The 26183-nt window shown below is 39.6% G+C and overlaps 1 protein-coding gene across 1 annotated transcript in view; it reads left to right on the forward strand.

Moving 5' to 3' along the window:
• The first annotated feature begins 299 nt into the window (after positions 1-299).
• Positions 300-26183, forward strand: part of LOC126262772 (pre-mRNA-splicing factor syf1 homolog) — a 149654-nt gene continuing 123770 nt past the window's right edge. Inside the window, exon 1 of the mRNA XM_049959588.1 lies at positions 300-698. The gene's annotated coding sequence lies outside the window, so the exon portion shown is untranslated. The remainder of the gene's footprint in view (positions 699-26183) is intronic.

A 26183-nucleotide genomic window follows, 5' to 3' on the forward strand; every position in this document is an offset into this window, starting at 1 on the left:
TTAAATAGCTGTCTTTACTAGGACACCACCTACGTCACATTCCCCGTCCATATCAAGACTATACCCTGCTCCACCCACAATCATTACCTTATACTCTTTCGAAAAATTCCTACATAATTCCCCAACGCTCTTAGTCAACTGAGCCAACCCTGCACTAGGCTTCACAATGCTTGCAACCTGGTAATACAATGCATTGCAACATGGAATCCGGGTGTCATCGCGGCATTGCATTTTGGGCATCCGGCATAAAGCTCACGTGGAACGCCGTCTGATGCATGTTATCTCTGACTGTAGTTTTTGTTGTGTCTAGTTTGTTTATGTTTGAGTTTGATGGCGGCAGTGTTATGATGTTTACAACGGTTGACAAAGTGCGATTTTTAAGTCTTTTGATGATGTGTACTTGTAGGTGTACATAGAAATCTAGACGGCTCTGCATCGTAATCGTGCCACTAACAAATGTTTATTATGGAAGTGCATTTGGTTGTGGCCCTGTTAGGACCCGTAAACTTCTTGCTATCATAGTTGTGTGATTTCAGTATACAATTATATATTCGTGGATTTACTTGTCGAATTCAAACCTTGGAATATTTTTAGTGGTTTCATATGCAGGAACTGCCGTTATTATGTCATCAAAATTAGCAGCTTAACGTGCAGTGAACCTTTTGGAGACGTACTGTTGGATGAGTTAAGCAACTTCAGTAAGTATCACATCAAAATTACAAACATGCATTTGAAATAAGGCATCATACAATAATGTACGATGTTTTATTTGTTAAGTGTGGCACATTGCATGAATCTGGTGGTACGACTGTTTTGCCTATCTTTTGTACTTCAGAAATGAGATATTTTTAAATTTCTGTAGCACTATGAACGGCATGGAATAGAGATAAAAAAAATTAAGTGCACGAGAATGATAAGTAATGATGGGGAGACTGTGGCATAACTATGTTGATTTAGGAATTTATATCTCCTGTATTGAAGTCCACTCTAAAAATCTGATCACTGGCAGCATGTCAAATGAACCAGTGGTAGACTACTATTTTTGAGAGAAATTATGTATCAAATTATGTCCAGGAATTGTACTTGAAAATAATTTGTTTCAAGTACATTAACCTGCTAGTTAATGACACTTGCATTTCACATATGATTTGCTGCTGTCTCTGTAGTCCTGTATGTGGTTACTTAAATAAAGCTTGTAACAGCTAATGCACTTTCCCAAGATAAAGATTTATTCAGGTTAAGGTAAATCTTTTCTGATGGGCTGATTGTGTAAGGCCTACATATCATTAAGGATACAGGGTAGTACTTTCTCAGCTCAAAATTAGCACTTATTTCTTTCAAGCACTGTTTATAATGTATATGTTTTACATATAAGTTGTTGAGATCAGGTAATGCAGCACATTTTCTAAAAAAAAAAAAAAATAGAAGTATTTTGAATATTTTTGAGCCTGTTTAGGGTTATTAAAAAATACAAAGAAATTGATGCAATTTTTTTTCCAAAATGCTTCATCAAATTGAGGTACCATTTAGTCCGATGTTATACATTTGAAGGAGACCAAATTTTTACCAGATATGCATGACATGATGGCTGAGGTACTAGCTCTATTTAATTCCACCTATTATTTATATTACAATGATAAGAAATTTCACATCTCACATTTTAATTTTTATAATTTTTTCCTAATAAAAATGTTATTTTTTTATATTTTAGTCAATTCTGCAATGAATCTTAGGTCTACTACATAAGTATGGACTATTGGAAGTCACAGAAAAAAAATTAGAGCAATACTTTATAAGCTTTAGGAAATGTTTGTACCTGAATTCTGCAAAATACAACTTGCGAGAAATTGCAAATTAAGACATGAGTCCAATCAAACTCTGCCTCAGAACATTCCTGAAGCATAGTCTTCATCCTGCTGCATTTCTTCATATTCAAGCTTCCTCTTGGCATTCCTTTTAGCACTTCTTGCTTCTTTGGTAACTTAAAAGAGTGAATCTTTCAGCTTCATGCACCCATTGTCTGTCACACTCAAGCAATTAATGTCCAATATGAGAGCCACATTTTATGCTTAAATTTATCAGGACTTCCAACCTTTCTATCACTCCATCATTTAAACATATCACTTCATTTAGTACACCAACTTTTAATGTATTTAGCCCTACCCTTCTTGGGTAATCTTTCCCATTTGCAATGGTTGAAACTTTCATTTGTATTCAGAGTGCCCCCATGAAGACATTTAATAAGCAAAACAGGGTCACTCAGGTCTCTAAAAGTTGGTTTTATTTCATTCGTAACAGGCTCAGGAAGAGAATGGTTATGATGGTATATTTGAACACTTTCTTTCGCTTTTTGGTAACCACACCAAGAATCTGCTCCTTTAGGGAAAAGTCCGTGAACAGGGTGGTCATCTGTGGACAACTTATGAAAGTAGGTGGCCCATACAGATTTTCTCATTGCTGTAACATCATTCAGAGGTGCAGTTTGTCTAATGGCCAGTCCATAATAACTCTGAAGGTCTTTTTTAGTTTCTGTCAATCTGCCTCTGCCATACAGGGATTTTCCATCAAATAGCAACTTTCCTTTCATTTCTCTTTGTAGCTTCCTCAGTCTAGCACCCATCCTCTTTTGCACATGCCCACAACACTTCAGTTTTGTTACCAAGATATCACCATAAACATTGAACTCATTAATTTTATTGAATGCTTTAGAGTACCTATCACCTAGGTACTTCGTATATCTAACGTTATAAATGGGCACCTACCTCTGAAGTATTTTTAGAGCTCCATCACACTCCATACCCCCACTGTAACCATCATAATCCTTAGAACACTGATGTTCAATATGTCCTTCAGTGTTACCATGGCAGGTGTGGCAGTACCTAGATAAGCACTCAACATCAACAACTTTTCCATTCTCCAGAGATGTAGCACTTAACAATACCATTCAAGGAATGATGTCCTCGGGGTTGCCATGTCCCATCAAGTGCAACAGCAGTGTCCCTGGTTGCACTAATATTTACAGTTTCTTCTGCAGCACGTTTCATAGATGCTATAGACACAACTGTCAAGACACCTAAAAGTATTTTTATGCACTTGCTGAACCTACTGGGAGGAGGAAGGTCCATCAAACCACAAAACATATGAGCAGCCTTTCTTCCTTTTCCTACTGCATGCATTGCCATACTCTAACATCAAATTCACATTATATGAATTATGCACAATGTTAAAAGTCATTTTCGAAGTAGATTTATTGCACGATCTACCCAGAGCAACTAATTTTGACGCTAAACCCTTCCTGCTACTTTATTGTTCAGTTATTTCTAGACAGCCTACACCATCGCATTGTTTACATTTTGCCACTTCCTTTGTTGTTGTGGTCTTCAGTCCTGAGACTGGTTTGATGCACCTCTCCATGCTACTCTATCCTGTGCAAGCTTCTTCATCTCCCAGTACCTACTGCAACCTACATCCTTCTGAATCTGCTTAGTGTATTGATCTCTTGGTCTCCCTCTACGATTTTTACCCTCCACGCTGCCCTCCAATGCTAAATTTGTGATCCCTTGATGTCTCAAAACATGTCCTACCAACCGATCCCTTCTTCTAGTCAAGTTGTGCCACAAACTTCTCTTCTCCCCAATCCTATTCAGTACCTCCTCATTAGTTACGTGATCTACCCACCTTATCTTCAGCATTCTTCTGTAGCACCACATTTCGAAAGCTTCTATTCTCTTCTTGTCCAAACTGGTTATCGTCCATGTTTCACTTCCATACATGGCTACACTCCATACAAATACTTTCAGAAACGACTTCCTGACACTTAAATCTATACTAGATGTTAACAAATTTCTCTTCTTCAGAAACGATTTCCTTGCCATTGCCAGTCTACATTTTATATCCTCTCTACTTCGACCATCATCAGTTATTTTACTCCCTAAATAGCAAAACTCCTTTACTACTTTAAGTGTCTCATTTCCTAATCTAATTCCCTCAGCATCACCCGATTTAATTTGACTACATTCCATTATCCTCGTTTTGCTTTTGTTGATGTTCATCTTATATCCTCCTTTCAAGACACTGTCCATTCCGTTCAACTGCTCTTCCAAGTCCTTTGCTGTCTCTGACAGAATTACAATGTCATCGGCAAACCTCAAAGTTTTTACTTCTTCTCCATGAATTTTAATACCTACTCCGAATTTTTCTTTTGTTTCCTTTACTGCTTGCTCAATATACAGATTGAATAACATTGGGGAGAGGCTACAACCCTGTCTCACTCCTTTGCCAACCACTGCTTCCCTTTCATGCCCCTCGACTCTTATAACTGCCATCTGGTTTCTGTACAAATTGTAAATAGCCTTTCGCTCCTTGTATTTTACCCCTGCCACCTTCAGAATTTGAAAGAGGGTATTCCAGTTAACGTTGTCAAAAGCTTTCTCTAAGTCTACAAATGCTAGAAACGTAGGTTTGCCTTTTCTTAATCTTTCTTCTAAGATAAGTCGTAAGGTTAGTATTGCCTCACGTGTTCCAACATTTCTACGGAATCCAAACTGATCTTCCCCGAGGTCCACTTCTACCAGTTTTTCCATTCGTCTGTAAAGAATTCGTGTTAGTATTTTGCAGCTGTGACTTATTAAACTGATAGTTCGGTAATTTTCACATCTGTCAACACCTGCTTTCTTTGGGATTGGAATTATTATATTCTTCTTGAAGTCTGTGGGTATTTCGCCTGTCTCATACATCTTGCTCACCAGATGGTAGAGTTTTGTCATGACTGGCTCTCCCAAGGCTATCAGTAGTTCTAATGGAATGTTGTCTACTCCCGGGACCTTGTTTTGACTCAGGTCTTTCAGTGCTCTGTCAAACTCTTCACGCAGTATCTTATCTCCCATTTCATCTTCATCTACATCCTCTTCCATTTCCATAATATTGTCCTCAAGTACATCGCCCTTGTATAAACCCTCTATATACTCCTTCCACCTTTCTGCCTTCCCTTCTTTGCTTAGAACTGGGTTGCCATCTGAGCTGTTGATATTCATACAAGTGGTTCTCTTCTCTCCAAAGGTCTCTTTAATTTTCCTGTAGGCAGTATCTATCTTACCCCTAGTGAGACAAGCCTCTACATCCTTACATTTGTCCTCTAGCCATGCCTGCTTAGCCATTTTGCACTTCCTGTCGATCTCATTTTTGAAACATTTGTATTCCTTTTTGCCTGCTTCATTTACTGCATTTTTATATTTTCTCCTTTCATCAATTAAATTCAATATTTCTTCTGTTACCCAAGGATTCCTATTAGCCCTCGTCTTTTTACCTACTTGATCCTCTGCTGCCTTCACTACTTCATCCCTCAGAGCTACCCATTCTTCTTCTACTGTATTTCTTTCCCCCATTCCTGTCAATTGTTCCCTTATGCTCTCCCTGAAACTCTCTACAACCTCTGGTTCTTTCAGTTTATCCAGGTCCCATCTCCTTAAATTCCCACCTTTTTGCAGTTTCTTCAGTTTCAATCTGCAGTTCATAACCAATAGATTGTGGTCAGAGAACATATCTGTCCCTGGAAATGTCTTACAATTTAAAACCTGGTTCCTAAATCTCTGTCTTACCATTATATAATCTATCTGATACCTATTAGTATCTCCAGGATTCTTCCAGGTATACAACCTTCTTTTATGATTCTTGAGCCAAGTGTTAGCTATGATTAAGTTATGCTCTGTGCAAAATTCTACAAGGCGGCTTCCTCTTTCATTTCTTCCCCCCAATCCATATTCACCTACTATGTTTCCTTCTCTCCCTTTTCCTAGTGACGAATTCCAGTCACCCATGACTATTAAATTTTCGTTCCCTTCACTACCTGAATAATTTCTGTTATCTCGTCATACATTTCATCAATTTCTTCATCATCTGCAGAGCTAGTTGGCATATAAACTTGTACTACTGTAGTAGGCATGGGCTTTGTGTCTATCTTGGCCACAATAGTGCGTTCACTATGCTGTTTGTAGTAGCTAACCCGCACTCCTATTTTTTTATTCGTTATTAAACCTACTCCTGCATTACCCCTATTTGATTTTGTATTTATAACCCTGTAATCACCTGACCAAAAGTCTTGTTCCTCCTGCCACCGAACTTCACTAATTCCCACTATATCTAACTTTAACCTATCCATTTCCCTTTTTAAATTTTCTAACCTACCTGTCCGATTAAGGGATCTGACATTCCACACTCCGATCCGTAGAATGCCAGTTTTCTTTCTCCTGATAACGACGTCCTCTTGAGTAGTCCCCGCCCGGAGATCCGAATGGGGGACTATTTTACCTCCGGAATATTTTACCCAAGAGGACGCCATCATCATTTAATCATACAGTAAAGCTGCATGCCCTCGGGAAAAATTTATCAAAGAAAATAAGATGCCCACATCAACAACAAATCCACTACAAACAGTGTAATTGTTAACACAAAAATTTGAATCACCAGGAGGCATGCCATGTGGGAGTTTCTTCCCTGAAGAACTGATACATAGGTTACTTTCAACAGTGTGGCTTGCTTTCTTTGTGAAATGGTTACCACGGAAATTCCTTTTATTGAATTTCTTGATGTGTGGCATAGTTCATATTTATTGCACACTAAAGGATAAGTACTTCCACAAATATATGTAGCACTTAGTGAAAAAAAGTAAATACTAGCAAAGATAAATATTTACAGACACAAAAAACCTGCACTGTTACCAACATATACATGTACCATATGTATAATCACTGGAAACAGAAAGTTAACAGTTATTTCCGAAATAATTCTGGTTTCTGTAACAGAAATAAAGGGGGTGTGGTGGCATACATGACCGTAACTTTGGTACATATAAGTCATTTTTCATCTGAAACCCTATAATGTATATATCAATGTAATCAGGAAAGACTATAGAATTTAATCAAGTCACATTAAATTTCGATTTTTCCACCATTTATAAGTACCCTGTATCCTTAAAATTGAGAAATACAAATGCTGTTAACTCAATTCTGTCTTGTATATCTAGTAAACAAATATCAGTATCCTGACACGTTTTCCCAGCTATGAGTTGTCTTAAGGATACAGGAATCTGGCATGGGTGACTGTGGTGCACAATTTGTAACCTAACAAGTTATATTACTCATCTCTCTTTTTCCAGCATACACCAACTTTAACCTTCTTTAATGACGCTCATCCTTGGTTTTTTTTTTTTTTTTTTTTTTTTTTTTTTTTTTTTTTTTTTTAATTCTGACTGCCTGCCTGTTATATACCATAATTATTTTGTGCTCTTCCATTTCCCCTAGTCCCAGTCCATAAACTCAGTATAATGCTCAATGATGTGATGGGCATGTCAGGACATCATACAGAATGAATGGTGTCAAATGTCTTCTCTGAAATCTACCCAGAACAGATCCACATTGAAACTGGTATCATTGATCATGATGCAGTTGTAACAACAGTGCAAGTACGAATAGCGCTAAAACAATTCAGAATGTTTATATCTTAAAAAAGCTAGATAAAGAGACCATAGTGTCATTTTTCCAGGAGGAGTCATTAGATGCAAATGTACTTAACAGAGCAGTTCATGATGGGAGGTATCCTTCATGGTAGACATCTCTGTAAAGAAGCTTCTAGATTAGATTAGTTTTTCGTTCCATAGGTCCATGCTGAGGAGATCCTCATGGATGTGGAACATGTCTTCTTCTTCTTTTTTTATTTTTTATTTATTTTATTTTTTTAAGCTGAAATAACAATACTAATAGTGTGAATATATACATTAAATCGTTCGTTACTATTAAAAAATTTGAAAATTCGTCAGTGGAGTAGAAGGAGTTGGCCACTGGTAAGTCTTTCAGGCTCCTTTTAAACTGGTCTTTATTTGTAACTAAATTTTTTATGTTTGCTGCAAATTATTGAAGATAAGTGTTCCTGAGTAGTGGACCCCTTTTTGAACTAAAGTAAGTGCTTTTAAGTCCTTGTGCAGATTATTTTTGTTCCTGGTATTGTATGTATGAACTGAGCTGTTTGTTGGAAAAGAGCTATATTATTTAGGACAAATTTCATTAAGGAGTAAATACACTGAGAGGCAGTAGTTCGTATACCCAGTTCTTTGAAGAGGTTTCTACAGGACTTCCGTGAATTTACTCCACAAATAATACATATTACATGCTTTTGGACTCTGAAAACTTTTGTTTGACGTGAAGAGTTACCCCAAAATATTATACCATATGGCATTATGGAATGAAAGTAGGCAAAGTATGCAAGCTTTTTCATTTTTATGTCGCCTATGTCAGCTAACACTCGAATTGCAAATACAGATTTGTTAAGGCGTTTCTGCAGTTCTGTGGTGTGCTGCTCCCAACTGAATTTATTATCAAGTTGTAATCCCAGGAATCTAAGACTGTCAACCTCTTCTATCTGCTCTTCTTCATAATTTATGCATATGCTGGGTGGAAACCTCTTACAGGTTCTGAATTGCATATAGTGAGTCTTTTCGAAGTTTAATGTCAGTGAGTTGGCTTTAAAACATTTATTAATATCCATGAAAATATCATTAGCAGATCTTTCTAGAACTACACTCGACATACTATTTATTGCAATACTTGTGTCATCTGCAAACAAAACGAACTCTGCTTGTGGCAGTGTAACTAATGAGAGATTATTAATGTACACAAGAAAAAGCAATGGCCCTAAGATGGATACTTGTGGGACACCACATGTAATTTCATCCCATTCTGATGATGACCGATGACTTAATTCGCTAGTCCCTTGCACTGACACCCTTTGTTTCCTGTTAGTGAGGTATGACTTGAACCATTTTGCAGCACTGCCCGTGACACCATAAAATTCTTATTTATTTAAAAGGAGGTTGTGGTTCAAACAATCAGATGCCTTTGACAAATCACAGAAAATACCTAACGCTTGTAATTTGTTATTTAATGAATTAAGTACATTTTCACTGTAGGTGTAAATAGCCTTCTCGATATCTGAACCCTTCAGAAATCCAAACTGTGTTCTTGATAATATGTTATTTATGGTCAGACGGTTGAGAATCTGCCTGTACATTACTTTTTCTAAAATTCTTGAGAATGCTGGCAAAAGTGAAATCGGTCAGTAGTTTGATGGTATCTCTTTATCCCCTTTCTTGAATAGAGGCTTAACATCTGCATATTTTAGCCAGTCAGGAAATGTCCTAGTTATAATTGACTGGTTACACAAGTAACTTAGAATTGTGCTAAACTCACAAGAACATGCCTTAATTAACTTGGTTGATATTTCATCGTAACCACTAGAATGCTTTGTTTTTAAAGATTTTATTATGGAAATTTTTTCTTTTGGTGAAGTGAGTGACATATTCATGTATCTGAAGCTATTTGTAAAGGCTAATTTCAGATATTCAAGGGCATTATTTACTGATCCTGACAATCCCATTCTATCAGTAACAGATATAAAGTGCTTGTTAGGCCTATATAGATTTGCCACACTGTGCCCATCGGTTATTAATGTGTCTTCTACCCTTAATGCTATTTGCTCCTGTTTCTTTCTGGTTCTACCAGTCTCCTCTTTCACTATATCCGGTATTGTTTTTATTTTGTTCTCTGACATTGCTATCTTCTTCTCGTAGTGCATTTGTATAGATGTTTGAATTACTTTATTTAATATTTTACAGTATTCCTTGTATTTAGCTAAATCATCAGCATTGCAGCTATTCTTGGTCGATAGATACATTTTCCTTTTTGTCTTACAGGAAATTTTGTTCTCTGACATTGCTATCTTCTTCTCGTAGTGCATTTGTATAGATGTTTGAATTACTTTATTTAATATTTTACAGTATTCCTTGTATTTAGCTAAATCATCAGCATTGCAGCTATTCTTGGTCGATAGATACATTTTCCTTTTTGTCTTACAGGAAATTTTTATTCCTTGTGTAATCCATAATTTTATTAGGGTCGACCAAAGCGTCCGATCCCACCCATCGGCTTTGACCCGTGACGTAAGGCTGTTGTGGTGTGTGACGTCACGACGGCACTGAATTTTAGTTTGTGATAGTGGTGTGTTTGTAGGTGTCGTTTTGATGCAATCGGTGGTTCTCTCTGGTGGATTGTTAGGTGATGTTTTTGGTTTAGTTTGCGAGTGTGGCGTCGTGTATGTATTGGTAAATTGCTTTTTTTATGTTTTCGGTAGATATGGATATGACTGACAGGGTCAACAGTTATCGGTTGTCGGCTATGATGGGGGACAGTGCGATGTCTCTAATAAAATTTCTTCAACTATTCGGATTTTTTGGATGAAATCGTGAAGTGTTCAGTATGTCGTGAAGAAATGAGGCTTACTTAAAGCTCCGGCATCTCGGACCATGGACGGCTGTATGTGGAGATGTCGTAAAGATAACAGCTCAAGGGAAGTGTTCGATCCCAATTTATGGGATCGGGAGCTGCTGTTGAGCTATATAGGTCAAGGGAAGTGTCCGATTCCAGATGATATTGTGTTTAGTGGTATTTGGGGAGTTTTGTGATGTCAGTTTTTTCGTCATTTTCTGTGGTTTTGTATGGGGGTGGGTGTCTAAATTTGTTTATATTTAGTTGTCCCCACCCAAAAACCCCCTATTTCCCGCGCTTGTCCCGTTAGTCTCATTATGCTTTTTGTGGAACGTGTGTGTGTTTGTTTTTCGACATATTTTCGTCCTCATAATATGTATGTAACAACTTTATATGTGCCATATTGGAATCTTGGTTTATGGTCGTTTCCGCCATATTTGTGACGTCATGGGTCAAAGCAGACGGGCGGGATCGGACGCTTCCGTATTTCCTTTTATTATAGACTTCTGTTTAATTTGAGTAACTTTTAGAGGAAAACAGTTTTCAAACATGGTACTGACATTGTTCATGAATGTATTATATTTTTTATTCATGTCATAGCACTATAAACATCTTTCCAGTTCATATCTTTGAGCAGTTTTCTAAAACACTCAATTTTTGATTGGTTGACTACTCTCCTGTACTCAGATTTAGCAGTCTTGATAATCTGCTTAGAATTTACATCTAAAACAAGGAGCTGCCTGTCATGGTCTGATAGTCCATTTATTACAGGTTTTATGATATGATTAGTCTATAAAAATGTTATCAATGGCTGTCCTTGAGGATTTAGTGATTCTAGTTGAAAAGTTTACAATGTGAGTTAGATTGAAAGACAACATTACTAACTGCAGTGAATGTTTACTGGAAGATTGCATTAGAAAATCTGTATTAAAGTCACCAGCAATCAAAATTTCTTTGTTTCTTCCTGTCAAATAACCCAAAAGAGCTTCTAGATGATTTATGAATAGATTATAATTTCCTGCAGATGCTCAGTAAATAGTTACTATTATGTAGGATCTGTTATGGAACTCTACTTCTGTTGCACATGCTTCTAGATGCTGCTCTAAACAGAATTTATTATTGTCAATGTTCTTGAATTTATGGCAGTTTTTAATAAATGTGGCAACTCCTCCTCCATCCATATCTACTCTGCAGAAGTAGGAAGCTAGCTTAAATCCTGAAATGTCTAACATATCCATAGCAGTGGCCACTTGATGTTCATAGAGGCAGTTCATCAACTTTATTTCTGAGTCCCGGAATGTTCTGGTGTAATAAAGATAACTGATACTGCATGCTAATGGGATTATAACTGCTTTGGCGAAGATGAACTGGCAGTTTCTGATTACTTTCTGTTAAACATTGTTTACATGGAGGCTGTATGCTAAAATCTGACTCCTGCTCATCTATTTTCTCAAATTGAGCGTCTGCCAATCTCTCTTAAAACTCGTTTTCTTTCCCCCTTTCCTATCCTAAAAAAGGCATCCCTCTGACACATGTGACCACTGGTATTTTACCACTTGTGAGTGTCCCCCCTTAACTTTTCTGCAAGCAACCCAGACAGTTTTCCCTTCCCTTTCCTATTGAGGTGAAGGCCATGCCTAGTGTAGTCCCACCTATCGATAGCATCCACAGGAATCAAACCAATATGGGACCCTATATCCGTCCTAAGCAGCCACTTCAACTCCAAGTTCACCCTCCCGATGGAAGAGTTCAACGACTACTGCTCAATAGTTGTAAAACAAAGACCAAGAGTATAGATTGAGTGATGAAATGGGCAATATTAAAAGGCAATGAGCGAACCCTTCAATGACTAGTGTAGCAAAATCTTATCAAAAGACCTCTTGCAGAGTCCAAATAAATTTTGGTCATGTGTAAAGGCTGTCAGTGGTACTAAAATTAAGTGCCTAGCAGATGGTCGTACATACACTAGTACTCAAATTGGGGCTAATGAAGCTAAAGGAGAAATTCTGAACTTCATTTTCAAAGGAAAATAAAGAAGTATATTGCCCAGTTTGATTCTTGCATCATTGCATAGTGAATTATGTTGATGTTATAATCAGTGACATTGAGAAATATTAAAAATCATGAGAATCAAACAAAACTCCAGGGCCTGATGAAATCTCTATTAGATTAAAAAGCATTTGAGGCTTTTAACCATAGTAACCTAGTATTTGGAAGAAAGAAATCACATGTTACACACATCTACAACAAGGTTAGTGGAAGTGATCCACAAAGCTTCTCTCCTGTATCCTTGACATCCATCTGTTATAGAATCTTAGAACTAATTCTGAGTTCAAACATAAGGAGATATCTTGAATTCAAACATAAGGAGATATCTTGAACAGAATGACCTGCTCTATGTCAGCCAGTGTGGATTCCGAAAACATTGGTCATGAAAAATCCAAGTTGCACTTTTCTCACATGACTTCCTGTAAGCCATGGATCACGGCAGTTGGGTAGAGGGAGTATATCTTTATTTCCAAAAAAGCTTTTGACACAGTAGCAACCCACCACTGGCTAACAAAAGTACGATTGTGTGTATCGTCAAACAAAACTTATGCTCAGATTGAGAATGTTATCTGGGATAGAGTGTTATTAGCAGGTGGGCAGATCTGCACCACAGAAGTGCGTTCAGCCTTTGTTATTCATGTTGTATATTAATGAACTGACAGTCAGTATTAATAGGGACCTCAGATCTTTTGAAGATTGTGTACTTATTTGTAATGCAGAACTGTGTAAAAAAAGTTGGAAAAATTTTTGATCAGATATTGGTAAGATTTTGAAATGGTGGAAAGATTGCCAACTGTCCATTCATACAAAAAACTGAGTGTAACAGTTTGTAGGTATATGAAATGGAACGTTCAGTTAAACAATGGAAACTCCAGTAGGAATATCAACAATGTAGGCTCAGTGTAGGTAAAGCAGATGGATGCTGGGAATAGTGCAACTAGTATACAAGAGAGATGGCTTACAGAAATGACAGAAACCTATTCTAGAACATTGTTCGAGTGTGTGAGATCCATACCACACAGAACTAACAGGAATATTGAATGTATACAATGAAGTACAGTGCATATCATTACAGATTTGCTCAACCTGCAGGAGAGAATCATGGAAATACTCAAAAACCTGAATTGGCAGATATATAAAGATAGATACTAAATTTTCTGCGAAATCTGCTAACAGTGTTTCATGAACTAGTATTAAATGAGGAAACTAGGAATGTAATATTTATAGCCCATAATGTTTTGAGGTGACAATGAAGTATATTTATCTTGGTCTATTGAGAAGCACATGGTGTGTGGCATTACTTATTGGAGAAACTGATCTAACATTTTATTATATAACCTGTTGATATTTGTTATCTTAGTATGTTAGTTTCAAGCCCACAACAGAAGTCTCACTTCTTAAGCTGACCTCACTATGTAAGGTAGTCTAACAAAATTTGGCGTCAAGAGAAGCGGTTCAAAACTGGATTGCGAACTTCACACTTCTCTTGCTACAGTTGACTTACTTGAAACATTTAGCCGATCCTTTTCTCTGGATATGCGGTTATGTCAATCTCCATAACTTCTTCTCCGAAGAAATAATGCTGGCTAGAGGAACCAAAAAATTATTATCTCTCTCACTTGAAATAACTCTGTACTCTCATACTTTCAGTTCAGCTCAGGTGTATTTTCCTTTCCACAAGTTTCATATAAGCATACAAATGCTTGCAAGTCAACTACATCGATTCTCATTAGATACAATTAAATGTAATCACAGTTGCCTCTTTTTAACAACCAAATAATTTATAGATGTCCCATGCATCTTGCTTCGTTCAGAGCTAAGACATGAAGTAAGTTAAAAGTCTGTAGTCAAAAGTTTGTTTATTTTCTTTTTCAACAATCACATTCACTAACACAGCAAAGAATAGCATTTAATTACTCCATGTCCTCTCAAACAACGTAATCACTGGACTGAAAACAGAGGACCCGTATCCTGCTTGATCTATTCCCCAGATTTCACACCTATAGACTTTTTTCTGTGGGGAAAGCTGAGAAACACTGTCTACATGAACATGCCAACTACATCCAATGATATGCAAGGACATATTACTGCAGCCTGCTCAGACGTCTCCACTGAACTGCTAGAAAGTGTGCAGCAGTCATTCCATTCCAGAATGGAAGCATGTATTTTTGCTGCCTGTGGTTATTTTGAACATAACCTGTGATGGTTAGTTGTCTCATTACTGGTCAGAATACACATAAGTAGTGTATGCACTTGTGTTATTCTTTAGTGTGTGCTATCACAGGTATTGTACAAGTGTCAGTGTGGGTGGGAACTTATCAAAATACAATATCCCATGAATGACTCACACTAGAATCCTGCAACAAACACCACTAACATTCAAATTTACCCTATTTTTCTGTTTGTTAATGTTGACAGGCATTGTTACATTTTTAAAAAAGCTTATGACACAACAAAAAATACACTTCCTAAGCATTATTACAATTTGTTGATTGGCTAATAATACAAGCCCCAGATTATCAATCCATTGTGTGAAAACTGCACATCAATAGTACTTCCATTTCCGCAGTATTTGTGGCGCAAATTTCAAGTGATTGCAGGGGAGGTTGTGCTGAGAAATAATTGTTAAGAAAAAAAAAATTATATATGTTACGCCATTTCTGAGTAATTAACATTGAAGTTAGCCTATCAGGTCATTGCACACGGATACACTAAAATGCAGTGACTTACAGACATCTGTGGGTCTGCGAATAATCACTTGTTCAAATGCTCCTTACAGTTAAAGGGCATCTTTTTCAGAAGTGATAAGTTTAAGCTAGATGATCAAAAGCTACATTTATTTGGTTTGAGGAAACCAAACATGGCACAAGTTTGACGACATCGCCTCTGGCACGCTGCTTGAATTTGCATGCGCAATGACCTAATTGGCTAACTTCAATGTTACTAAAAGAAATCCAAATAATATTGGGTATACGATAAATTGCGAAAATCCAAGGACTGGCAATTCAACTAAATACCTAGGAATTACAATTACGAACAACTTAAACTGGAAAGACCACATATATAGTTTGGTGGCCAACAGAAGTGTTTAAGCACAGAAGAGTGTTCCTGGATCAGTCTGTAACAATTCTGGATGTCTGCAGTGTCGCATTGTCCTGCTGCAATTGGCCAAGTCTGTCGGAATGCAGAATGGACATGAATGGTTGCAGGTGATCAGACAGGATACTTACACATATGTCATCTGTTGCAGTCTTACCTAGAAGTATCACAAATCCCATATCACTCAAACTGCACACACCCCACACCATTACAGAGCCTCCACCAACTTGAACAGTCCACTGCTGACATGCAGGGTTCATGGATTCATGAAGATGTCCCCATACCCATACAAATCCATCTGCTTGATACAACATGAAGCTAGACTTGGCAATGTGTTTTCAGTCTTCAACAGTCCAATGTTGGTGTTGAAGGGTCCAGGTGAGGCATAAAGCTTTGTGTTGTACAGTCAGCAAGGGTACAGAAGTGGGCCTTCGACTCTGAAAGCAAATATCGATGATGTTTTGTTGAATGGTTTGCATGCTGACACTTGTTGATGGCCCAGTATTGAAATCTGCATCAGTTTGCAAAAGGGTTGTACTTCTGTCATGTTGAACGATTCTCTTCAGTCATCATTGGTCTCGTTCTTATAGGATCTTTTTCCAGATGCAGCGATGTCAGGGATTTGATGTTTTACCAGATTCCTGTTATCATGGTATAGTCGTGAAATGGTCGTATGGGAAAATCCGCACTTCATCGCTACCTCAGAGATGCTGTGGCCCATCGCTCTTGCACCGACTATAACACCAAGTTCAAACTCACTTAAATCTCGATAACCTGTGATTGTAGCAGTAGTAACTGATCTAACAACTGTGCCAGACATCTACATCTACATCCATACTCCGCAAGCCACTTGAAGGTGTGTGGCGCAGGGTACTCTGAGTACCTCTATCGGTTCTCCCTTCTATTCCAGTCTTGTATTGTTTGTGGAAAGAAGGATTGTCGGTATGCTTCTATGTGGGCTCTAATCTCTCTGATTTTATCCTCATGGTCTCTTCGCGAGATATACCTAGGAGGTAGCAATATACTGCTTGACTCTTCGGTGAAGGTATGTTCTCGAAACTTTAACAAAAGCCCGTACCGAGCTTTCGCGATTACTAAATGATCCTGTAACGAAGCGCGCTGCTCTCCATTGGATCCTCTCTATCTCTTCTATCAACCCTATCTGGTACGGATCCCATACTGCTGAGCAGTATTCAAGCAGTGGGTGAACAAGCATACTGTAACCTACTTCCTTTGTTTTCGGATTGCATTTCCTTAGGATTCTTCCAATGAATCTCAGTCTGGCATCTGCTTTGCCGACGATCAACTTTATATGATCATTCCATTTTAAATCACTCCTAATGCGTACTCCCAGATAATTTATGGAATTAATTGCTTCCAGTTGCTGACCTGCTATTTTGTAGCTAAATGATAAGGGATCTATCTTTCTTTGTATTCGCAGCACATTACACTTTTCTACATTGAGATTGAATTGCCATTCCCTGCACCATGCGTCAATTCGCTGCAGATCCTCCTGCATTTCAGTACAATTTTCCATTGTTACAACCTCTCGATACACCACAGCATCATCTACAAAAAGCCTCAGTGAACTTCCGATGTCATCCACAAGGTCATTTATGTATATTGTGAATAGCAACGGTCCTATGACACTCCCTGCGCCACACCTGAAATCACTCTTACTCTGGAAGACTTCTCTCCATTGAGAATGACATGCTGCGTTCTGTTATCTAGGAACTCTTCAATCCAATCACACAATTGGTCTGATAGTCCATATGCTCTTACTTTGTTCATTAAACGACTGTGGGGAACTGTATCGAACACCTTGCGGAAGTCAAGAAACACGGCATCTACCTGGGAACCCGTGTCTATGGCCCTCTGAGTCTCGTGGACGAATAGCGCGAGTTGGGTTTCACACGACCGTCTTTTTCGAAACCCATGCTGATAACTACAGAGTAAATTTCTAGTCTCCAGAAAAGTCATTATACTCGAACATAATACGTGTTCCAAAATTCTACAACTGTTCGACGTTAGAGATATAGGTCTATAGTTCTGCACATCTGTTCGACGTCCGTTCTTGAAAACGGGGATGACCTGTGCCCTTTTCCAATCCTTTGGAACGCTACGCTCTTCTAGAGACCTACGGTACACCGCTGCAAGAAGGGGGGCAAGTTCCTTCGCGTACTCTGTGTAAAATCGAACTGGTATCCCATCAGGTCCAGCGGCCTTTCCTCTTTTGAGCGATTTTAATTGTTTCTCTATCCCCTCTGTCATCTATTTCGATATCTACCATTTTGTCATCTGTGTGACAATCTAGAGAAGGAACTACAGTGCAGTCTTCCCCTGTGAAACAGCTTTGGAAAAAGACATTTAGTATTTCGGCCTTTAGTCTGTCATCCTCTGTTTCAGTACCATTTTGGTCACAGAGTGTCTGGACATTTTGTTTTGATCCACCTACCGCTTTGACATAAGACCAAAATTTCTTAGGATTTTCTGCCAAGTCAGTACATAGAACTTTACTTTCGAATTCATTGAACGCCTCTCGCATAGCCCTCTGCACACTACATTTCGCTTCGCATAATTTTTGTTTGTCTGCAAGGCTTTGGCTATGTTTATGTTTGCTGTGAAGTTCCCTTTGCTTCCGCAGCAGTTTTCTAACTCGGTTGTTGTACCACGGTGGGTCTTTTCCATCTCTTACGATCTTGCTTGGCACATACTCATCTAAATCATATTTTACAATGGTTTTGAACTTTGTCCACTGATCCTCAACACTATCTGTACTTGAGACAAAACTTTTGTGTTGAGCTGTCAGGTACTCTGTAATCTGCTTTTTGTCACTTTTGCTAAACAGAAAAATCTTTCTACCTTTTTTAATATTTCTATTTACAGCTGAAATCATCGATGCAGTAACCGCTTTATGATCGCTGATTCCCTGTTCTGCATTAACTGTTTCAAATAGTTCGGGTCTGTTTGTCACCAGAAGGTCTAATATGTTATCACCACGAGTCGGTTCTCTGTTTAACTGCTCAAGGTAGTTTTCAGATAAAGCACTTAAAAAAATTTCACTGGATTCTTTGTCCCTGCCACCCGTTATGAATGTTTGAGTCTCCCAGTCTATATCCGGCAAATTAAAATCTCCACCCAGAACTATAACATGATGGGAAAATCTACTCGAAATATTTTCCAAATTATCCTTCAGGTGTTCAGCCACAACAGCTGCTGAGCCAGGGGGCCTATGGAGACATACAATTACCATGTCTGAGGCTGCTTTAACAGTGACCTTCACCCAGATTATTTCACATTTCGGATCTCCGTCAATTTCCTTCGATACTATTGCACTTCTTATCACTATAAACACGCCTCCCCCTTCACTGTGCAGCCTGTCTCTGTGGTATACATTCCACTTGTTGTCTTATACAGCCATTGGTGACCACAGTGCCTTATTCTGCCTGTGTACATATCTCTGTATTTGAATATGCGTGCCTGTACCAGTTTCTTTGGCTTTTCAGTGTATGGTCACATACAGCAAAGTGATCTTAAGGAGTCAACCAAAAGTTTGATGAGGCAGTGCATCCATTATTTTGATGGCAACTGGATCCAAAGTCAGGACAGACTGTTTACATGATAACACTTCTCCACAGTGACTGTTATTAATCAGTGTAAAATTTGGTTTTGTTTTACGTCTGATTCAGACAAATGAAACTCATGTTTTAACCTGAGTAAAAACATAATGTTATAGCACCTATGCAGCTGTGCACTGACCACCATTGCAATTTTGCAGAGGCTGCTACGCCTTGGGCTGTGGCTGTGTGTGTGTGTGTGTGGGGGGGGGGGGGGGGGGCGGCATGCATGTGCACTTACTCCTTAGTGGAGGATATATGTGGCACCAAATCAAAAACACCATGTGGAACAATGGCCAAATCAGTGTAGCGGTTGGCAAAACGTAATTTCTCAAGCCTCACAATAGTGGTATCTAAGCTCAGACAAGAGGTTATAAAGGTAGACTCCATTTTTAAGAGTGTTTCTTGCATGACATTTGACAAAAGCCTGGTCTGGGTCACCATTTGATATCTTGGTCAACCCTTGCTGCGCCATTAGCCTCTAACAGGTTCAATAGCAACAGCTGCACCAGTGGACTCCAAAGTGGTTTTTAGAACATCCACATATGATCACGCTTCTTCTCTGTAAGGTAGTTCCTGATTGTTCTCTAGTCTATTTATATATGTGACATGGAACCTATTGAGCATGTAGCCTATCAGATGGTGAGTCAGCAACATGCTTGTAACCAACATTTAGTAGCTAACAGGTAAAATTTTGGACTTTGGTGGAAGTTGTCTACAATATCATTTCTCCAGAAAATAATGTAAGACTATGTGATCCTGAAATGCGTAATGTTTGTCTCTGTAATGAAATTAACATTGCTCCAATATGTGGGTGCCATGGCCATGTCACAAATTTGTTTGTATATTTTCCCCTCAAAGGGGAAATAGTTATGTATGAGAATAACAAACATACCCACTGTGTTGCCATTGACCATGGCACTTTCTTATGCCAAGCTGTTTATGGGCTGTCTAGAGGAAATTTTCCTAGCTTCCGAAAACCCTAAACATCATGTCTGGTTCAGATTCATAGATGGTACTTTCATGATATGAACCCAGGGCCATGCACCCTAGCCTCAATTCCTCCACAGTCTCAACACCTTCTCTCCATTCATTCTGCCTGGTTCTCCTCAGCCAAATCTACTATCTTCATGGACATTGACATCCACCCCTCTGATGATTTCATCCAGATTTCCATCCATATCAAGCCCCCCTCCCCTGTGCCACCAACAGTACATGCAATTTGGCTGCTGTAATCCCTGCCACACAAAAAACTGAAAAAGATGTAAATCTTTGCTGAAATCATTTGTCTAAAAGTAAGAAATAAAACAGATTACAGAGACATCTGATGCACCTTAAGCTCAAAGTCATATACTTTTTTTAAATCAGGAAAAGTGAGTGAACAAGAACAATGATAACAACAGCAACTATAAGCGAAACACTACTTCTTCCACAACGCGATTTCTCATTCTTGATATTAGGAGCATTCTCTACTGAAACATTTTTGAGACCAGAAAATTATTGTAACTTTTTTATACCTTCAGGCACAGATGACAGAAATATATCAAGGCCACACAACGGAAGACTGCATGACCAACGTAATTAGACAAATATCTGCTAGTAATATTTAAAGTTCTAAGATTGCAGGTGAAACACTTAACTTTTAATTCAGTAGGCAATTCATTTGCTGTACATGATTTCAAGCACCATTAGTGTAAGGCCACACTTGGGCATGTCAGCTGATGACTGAAACATGAGTCGGGAGAAGAAGACTTCTTGATAGCTAGCAGTGTTGTTGCCAGCTTTCAACTGTAAAGCGCTAACAGCTAAAGGAGAGACAACAGTCATCTATAGAGCTGAGACGACACTGAGGCATTTACAAAGTCACTTTCCTAGCATCATCTGTTCTTGAAATGTCCTGAATTTAGTACTTGGTTCAAAGGAAGTCATTTTGAGAGTCAAATACCACACAATTGCAACTTTTTAACATGCCAGGAACAGCTAGGCTTTGAAGAAATGAACTTTTTGATACCTCATTAGCCTTTCCTGCATTTCCTGTTCTCAAGATGTCCTAAGTACAGCACTTGATTTGAGGGAGCCTTTTTGGCTGTCAAATATCATGCCAATGCAGCTTTTTATGTGATAAATGATTAGACCTTGAAGAGATGAACTTCGTGACACTTAATTACACTCCTGGAAATGGAAAAAAGAACACATTGACACCGGTGTGTCAGACCCACCATACTTGCTCCGGACACTGCGAGAGGGCTGTACAAGCAATGATCACACGCACGGCACAGCGGACACACCAGGACCCGCGGTGTTGGCCGTCGAATGGCGCTAGCTGCGCAGCATTTGTGCACCGCCGCCGTCAGTGTCAGCCAGTTTGCCGTGGCATACGGAGCTCCATCGCAGTCTTTAACACTGGTAGCATGCCGCGACAGCGTGGACGTGAACCATATGTGCAGTTGACGGACTTTGAGCGAGGGCGTATAGTGGGCATGCGGGAGGCCGGGTGGACGTACCGCCGAATTGCTCAACACGTGGGGCATGAGGTCTCCACAGTACATCGATGTTGTCGCCAGTGGTCGGCGGAAGGTGCACGTGCCCGTCGACCTGGGACCGGACCGCAGCGACGCACGGATGCACGCCAAGACCGTAGGATCCTACGCAGTGCCGTAGGGGACCGCACCGCCACTTCCCAGCAAATTAGGGACACTGTTGCTCCTGGGGTATCAGCGAGGACCATTCGCAACCGTCTCCATGAAGCTGGGCTACGGTCCCGCACACCGTTAGGCCGTCTTCCGCTCACGCCCCAACATCGTGCAGCCCACCTCCAGTGGTGTCGCGACAGGCGTGAATGGAGGGACGAATGGAGACGTGTCGTCTTCAGCGATGAGAGTCGCTTCTGCCTTGGTGCCAATGATGGTCGTATGCGTGTTTGGCGCCGTGCAGGTGAGCGCCACAATCAGGACTACATACGACCGAGGCACACAGGGCCAACACCCGGCATCATGGTGTGGGGAGCGATCTCCTACACTGGCCGTACACCACTGGTGATCGTCGAGGGGACACTGAATAGTGCACGGTACATCCAAACCGTCATCGAACCCATCGTTCTGCCATTCCTAGACCGGCAAGGGAACTTGCTGTTCCAACAGGACAATGCACGTCCGCATGTATCCCGTGCCACCCAACGTGCTCTAGAAGGTGTAAGTCAACTACCCTGGCCAGCAAGATCTCCGGATCTGTCCCCCATTGAGCATGTTTGGGACTGGATGAAGCGTCGTCTCACGCGGTCTGCACGTCCAGCACGAACGCTGGTCCAACTGAGGCGCCAGGTGGAAATGGCATGGCAAGCCGTTCCACAGGACTACATCCAGCATCTCTACGTTCGTCTCCATGGGAGAATAGCAGCCTGCATTGCTGCGAAAGGTGGATATACACTGTACTAGTGCCGATATTGTGCATGCTCTGTTGCCTGTGTCTATGTGCCTGTGGTTCTGTCAGTGTGATCATGTGATGTATCTGACGCCAGGAATGTGTCAATAAAGTTTCCCCTTCCTGGGACAATGAATTCACGGTGTTCTTATTTCAATTTCCAGGAGTGTAGTTGGTAGCACTCGTTAAGTTTTTTTGCAAAACTACATCTCATGCCTATCGATTTGATATCCCATTTGTCCATTTCTCATTCCCTGTTTGGCTAAGAAAAATTTTCCCTCAAATCAGCAATTAATTTTTCTTAATTACCCTGATTACTTTCAAGCAATTAAACCCTTTTCTGCAAAACTAGATATGACATTGGTCAATATGATACACCATTTACCCATTTCCCACTCCTCCTATAGCCATGAAAATCTGGACAAGAATTCATACTGCAATTTACCCTCAAATACTAATTAAGTTCTTCTTAATTATCCTGATAACATTCCAGCAAACTATTGCAAAACATGATCTTATGCTAGTCAGTTTCATATTTCATTTGTCCATTTCCCATTCTTCATTTTGCTACAAAAATTCAGATAAAAATTTTCCTTCAAATCACTATGTAAACTGTTCTTAATTAGCTTGATTGCCCCCAAATATTTATACCCCTTTTTGCTAAACTAGACCTCAGCTTGGTCAATTTTATATCCCATTTGTCCGTCTCTCCCCTGAGTTTCACTATGAAAATTCAGACAAAAACAGGGAGTCACATTCAAAACATCTGATCAAAAATCAGTCTTGCCACCTGTGAATGATTCATATATAATGATTACAGTTCCCCTGCACCACATTCTGATGGCCTGACTAAGGCCTTCACAGACAGGCACTAGCCTCCAAACCTCGTCCATTGAGCTTTCCTGGGTCCTATTCTCATACATCCCTAAACCTCCCATGACCTAGACCTAGAAGAACCAGCTACACTTTTGTATGTAGCTTTGCAGAGACCAAAGTGGTTTCCAGGAAATCCACATATTGTCAGAATTCTTCTCTGGAAGTCAGTTCCTGACTGTTCCCTAGCCGTCACATATCTTTCGACAAGGCTTCGACTTTCTATCTATGTATCTATCAATCATCATGTCTGGAAGTGAGGAACCTCCTACCACAACCCTTACCACGCCTCATGGTATTCTGCCATCCTCTGTTCTTTCACACCTTCCCAATCCACTTCTCCACCATATCACTGTCATGATGTGCCGCATGAATTCCTCAGTGCCATGTTGCATTCCAGTCCCAAGCACCTGCTTTATCTCCTACCTGCAGTCCTATCCCATGCTCTTGCTGTCTCCTTCCCACTTACACCTGTTTTCAACCACACTTCTACGACTTTCCCTTCTCTCCTCACCCAATCCACTCTACACAAACCCCTCAATGCAGTCAAGCTGCAGAACTACAGTACCAGCACAGTGCTCCTAAATGATTTACAAGGTAATATTTTATTTCTCTGTATGTTTATTGCCTTTTCTTAGTATCACAACAAGCTGAAAGTGTACAAAGTTTTTAAAAAATACAAATTAAGTTTTTACTGTTGGATGATCTTGGAATTTTTCTTTCATCATAAAGATGTATGCAAATTCCACAATTTTGTTCAGGTGCATTGTGTCCAGGAAAATTGATTAGGCCTATGTAAAAGTGCCTAAAATGTCACACAACATCACCAATGCCAATATAAGACAACAAGTGTCTGGCACAGTTGTTGGATCAGTTACTACTGCTACAATCACAGGTTATTGAGATTTAAGTGAGTTTGAACTTGGTGTTATAGTCGGCGCAAGAGACATGGGCCACAGCATCTCTGAGGTAGCGATGAAGTGCGGATTTTCCCATACGACCATTTCACGACTGTACCATGAATATCAGGAATCTGGTAAAACATCAAATCCCTGACATCGCTGCATCTGGAAAAAGATCCTATAAGAACGAGACCAATGATGACTGAAGAGAATCGTTCAACATGACAGAAGTACAACCCTTTTGCAAACTGATGCAGATTTCAATACTGGGCCATCAACAAGTGTCAGCATGCAAACCATTCAACAAAACATCATCAATATTTGCTTTCAGAGTCGAAGGCCCACTTCTGTACCTTTGCTGACTGTACAACACAAAGCTTTATGCCTCACCTGGACCCTTCAACACCAACATTGGACTGTTGAAGACTGAAAACACATTGCCAAGTCTAGCTTCATGTTGTATCAAGCAGATGGATTTGTATGGGTCTGGGGACATCTTCATGAATCCATGAACCCTGCATGTCAGCAGTGGACTGTTCAAGTTGGTGGAGGCTCTGTAATGGTGTGGGGTGTGTGCAGTTTGAGTGATATGGGATTTGTGATACTTCTAGGTAAGACTGCAACAGATGACATATGTGTAAGTATCCTGTCTGATCACCTGCAACCATTCATGTCCATTCTGCATTCCGACAGACTTGGCCAATTGCAGCAGGACAATGTGACACTGCAGACATCCAGAATTGTTACAGACTGATCCAGGAACACTCTTCTGTGCTTAAACACTTCTGTTGGCCACCAAACTATATATGTGGTCTTTCCAGTTTAAGTTGTTCGTAATTGTAATTCCTAGGTATTTAGTTGAATTGCCAGTCCTTGGATTTTCGCAATTTATCGTATACCCAATATTATTTGGATTTCTTTTAGTAGCATTGAAGTTAGCCAATCAGGTGATTGCGCATGCAAATTCAAGCAGCGTGCCAGAGGCGATGTCGTCAAACTTGTGCCATGTTTGGTTTCCTCAAACCAAACAAATGTAGCTTTTGATCATCTAGCTTAAACTTATCACTTCTGAAAAAGATGCCCTTTAACTGTAAGGAGCATTTGAACAAGTGATTATTCGCAGACCCACAGATGTCTGTAAGTCACTGCATTTTAGTGTATGCGTGTGCAATGACCTGATAGGCTAACTTCAATGCTAAATTACTCAGAAATGGCGCAACATATAGAATTTTTTTTCTTACAATTATTTCTCATCACAACCTCCCTTGCAATGCCCTTACTAGCTTTTCATGTTGTTTCTAACTGCCTGTATAAAGACAAGTTGTTTAACATTGATACTAAAAATCTCAAACACACAAGCACCCCCCCCCCCCCCCCCCCCCACACACACACACTCGGTGAATCACTTAAAATTTGTGCCACAAATACTGCGGAGGAAATGGAAAGTACTATTGATGTGCAGTTTTCACATAATGGATTGATAGTCAGGGGCTTGTATTATTAGCCAATCAACAAATTGTAATAATGCTTAGAAAGTGTTTTTTTTGTGGCGTCATAAGCTTTTTTAAAAATGTAACAATGCCTGTCAACATTAACAAACTGAAAAATAGGGTAAATTTGAATGTTAGTGGTGTTTGTTGCAGGATTCTAGTGTGAGTCATTCATGGGATATTGTATTTTGATAAGTTCCCACCCACACTGACACTTGTACAATACCTGTGATAGCACACACTAAAGAATAACACAAGTGCATACACTACTTATGTGGATTCTGACCAGTAACGAGACAACTGACCATCACAGGCTATGTTCAAAATAACCACAGGCAGCAAAAATACATGCTTCCATTCTGGAATGGAATGACTGCTGCACACTTTCTAGCAGTTCAGTGGAGACGTCTGAGCAGGCTG

The sequence above is a fragment of the Schistocerca nitens genome, chromosome 6 (assembly GCF_023898315.1).
Source record: "Schistocerca nitens isolate TAMUIC-IGC-003100 chromosome 6, iqSchNite1.1, whole genome shotgun sequence".
In the NCBI taxonomy this organism is placed as follows: domain Eukaryota; kingdom Metazoa; phylum Arthropoda; class Insecta; order Orthoptera; family Acrididae; genus Schistocerca; species Schistocerca nitens.